This window comes from Palaemon carinicauda, chromosome 18 (genome assembly GCF_036898095.1).
Source record: "Palaemon carinicauda isolate YSFRI2023 chromosome 18, ASM3689809v2, whole genome shotgun sequence".
In the NCBI taxonomy this organism is placed as follows: domain Eukaryota; kingdom Metazoa; phylum Arthropoda; class Malacostraca; order Decapoda; family Palaemonidae; genus Palaemon; species Palaemon carinicauda.
This window is the reverse complement of record NC_090742.1, coordinates 43461329-43464959: the sequence shown is the minus strand read 5'-3', so window position 1 is coordinate 43464959 and position 3631 is coordinate 43461329.

The following is a 3631-nucleotide window of genomic DNA, read 5'->3' as shown; positions in this document are numbered from 1 at the left end:
TGCCTGATTTCATTGCATTTGCTGATATTTAAGTTTTTTAGATCTTGTATTCTTGAGTTAGCAAATCACTTTCTATTATGATATAACCATTTATAATTACTAAACATTTTCATTTGATTTTCTTAGACTGCAATACAGAGTAATAAGTCTCTTTTTATAGTTTATAAATTTCATACTTTTAACTATTCTTAAAATGTTTTATTTTGATAGTTCATTACTTCTCTTGTAGTTTATTTATTCCCTTATTCCTTTCCTCCCTGGGCTATTTTTTTCCCTGTGGTATCCTCGGGATTATAAAATCCTGCTTGGCCAACTTGGGTTGTAGCTTAGGTAATAATAATAATAATAATAATAATAATAATAATAATAATAATAATAATAATAATAATAATAATAATAATAATAATGCTTGAAGTGTTGCAGTATGTTCAAAATTTTTCTATGCTATAATAGAAGTTACAGTTGCTGCAAAAATTTTCGCTCAATCTCTATACTTCAAAATTAAAACTTTCTTCTGGTCCCATCTTTATGTTATCCTGTAAAAAGTATTATTTCTCAATTTTGTACCTACACTAACAGTTTAGCCTCTATACATAATGCAGTTACAACGCAAACAAGGGTATCTATAAATATCGCATACTACTTGAGTACATGATTCAGCTTTACCAAGTTAATTCGTATTAAAATTAATTTCCGTAGTAATGCTATACACAATTGCTGCAAAAAACAAATACAATCTACAAGTCTTCATCCATTATCTTTGCGTTAACTAAAATGCAGTAATTTCCAGCATCATATCAACGGCTATCTGCAATGTAAAATTCTGTAACAAAATGTCATTACTTCCTTGTGAATATTAACGATATCATAATGAGGAAAAGGTCATAAAAGGGATATTTCCTGAAATCTTATGTTGAATGAGAGCATAAAAATTAAAATAACGCCGGCTCTCTAAACTTACCGAGGAAACATAGATGTATTTTAAATCTCCTTTTTCATTGATCGGTTCCATCCCGTCTAGCATTAATTGGGGCTATCAAAACGTGATATGTTACATTAAGTATTTAATAATGAATTAAACGAACGTTTTACATATTTATTTTATGAGTGCATTGCGATTACACAAATGAAGATGAAAGATTCTCTAAGGTCCTACAGAAATGAACAAACATCAGTAGAATAGAAGAGAAAATCCCTTGAAGAATTTGGATTTTGAAAATCCTACCAGAGAGAAATCTCTCTCCTAAAAAATCAATAAAGTTATGTAAGTGAAAGGAGGACTTTCTTTTACACGCAAGCTTAATTACTCTTAACCATTTCCTTTGAAATTCCATTCAACCATTTCTTTTGGCCTGATGGCAACGTCTATGCCTGGTGATCGCCGGACTGGGGTTCAAGTCCTACTTAAACAGTTAGTTCGTTTAGTGTTTGCAACCTCCCCATCCTTGTGAGCTAAAGATGTGAGGTTTCGGGAAACCTGGCCTTCCATGGTCCTAGCTTGGGTAGAGAGGGGACTTGGGCGCTGACGATAAATGGTCAGTCTCTAGGTCACTGTCCTGGTTGCTACGGCAATGTCACTATCCCTTGCCTCTGCCATTCATAAGCGGCCATTAAACTTTTAAACCAGAACGATATAAGTATAGAGTCGACTACGAATTTACCATTACAAACGATAACTAGATGAGTTTCTAACACCGACTAATTACTTGATTATTACGCTCTAGAGCCTAGAGTATTCTACTTTACTGCTATAACCTGAGGCCGGGGTTCATCAAGAATTTCCCGAAGAGATTACTAAACGAATAATAACCAATAGCCTGAAACTACTTTAATGTTTTATGTAACAAATCTTGAAAACAAATCATTAATGTTGTCGCCCCAAATGTAAGCCCATGTACAAATAGCCATTGTAAAATCCAAATTGAAAGGACACTAGATCAACTATTACATAATTCCGCCTAAAGGAAACTGAGTATGTTTTTATAAACTCTCCAAAAGGAATCTCCTATTAAGTATAATGTAAAATATGGATTCCCTTTCGCCTTGAGAAACGCTTTATAGAACGCATATAAAACTATAAAGAGAATCTAAAGCCATAAAATCTTCGACACCATCGGTCCCGAGGTCGTTTCGAGTTGAATAATCAGTTAGAAAACGGAGATGGTCCTGAGGGCGTCATGATGGACGTCAAAGGCCGTTGAGGGACCTTCCTTCGGAGGAATTGGTCCTTGGGAAGAGTTGGGGACATAAACACACATTCAATAAGGACTTTTATTATACTTGTGTATGCGACCCGTCAAAAATGGCACCTCAATATTTAGATAGATATGCAACATATGCCCACGGACCCCCTCTCACCAGGGTAAGAATTCTCCCTCAACCTCCAAACTGAGACAGGGAGAGACCGATAAGTTATACGTATGGCAATGCCACTGAGCGTGACCAATATATATATATATATATATATATATATATATATATATATATATATATATATATATATATATATATATATATATATATATATAAACATAGAAAATTGCTCTTTATTAAATATGGGAGGTTCAAATGATTTTGTCGATTCACCTTCCATTGGATTTACATAATTTCGACAACCTCAAAGAGGGTATTGGAAGAAAACTTCGCCTGTGTAATTGCAGTCTATATGAACAAAGACACGTAAGCACAACTATTTGAATTCACTAAAATCCCTCTGAACTGGTTACCTATAATTTTTTAGATACTTCGTTTTCATCATTGCTTATTTCTTTTGAGGGGGTCAAATTATGTTTATTCGAGTATTGCCCCTTTTTATTATTGTCTCAATGTCACGATTTGAATTCGAGCGCAATTTGTATTTGTTCAGTCCAATATTTTCCCTATTCAATTTTGAATTTTTAGATTATAAGGGAAAAATAATTTGGTCGAGAACTAGATTAATTTTTCCTTGCGAGCAGGCTGAACATTTGTAAATAGTATGCGAATTATCTCTGAAATTCTAATCATTTGCACTTCAATCTCATATAATTATAAACTAAAAATGTCCTTAACAAAAACTTGCTCACATGAAATATCTGTTGATAGGATCTGGAAACCTGAAAAACAATAGCCTACCCAGACCAAAATATAACAAGAAGTTAAAGAACCAAATTACTGAAGTCACTCAATGAAAAACTACTTTTGTTGCAACAGATGTTGAGCCTCAGACTCGTAGCCGATATTGCAAGTATTGCCAGACTCCTTCCAAACTGGCAGCAAATCTATTGGTCGTTAATTTCTCCAATCACAGGAATTAATGATCGCATGCAATTGCCAGTAAGGGAATTTTATTGTTTGTTTTGATTTTCTTCATGGGAAAATCTCTCTCTTTCTCCAAACTTGACGACTAAAGGGACATCTAATAGATGCATTCAAAATTCTTAAAATAGTAACAAATATAGACTAAAACAACCTATTCACGCTCGGCACAAATCAGTCCTAAGTTAACGAATACAAACTTTATTTGAAAAGATACAACACCGCTCAAAGTGGTAACTTCTTTACACACAAACTAGAAAATACATGGAACAGACTTCCAGCGGATGTAGTGAACAGTAACACGGTTAAAGAGATCAAGAATAAGTTCCAGAAG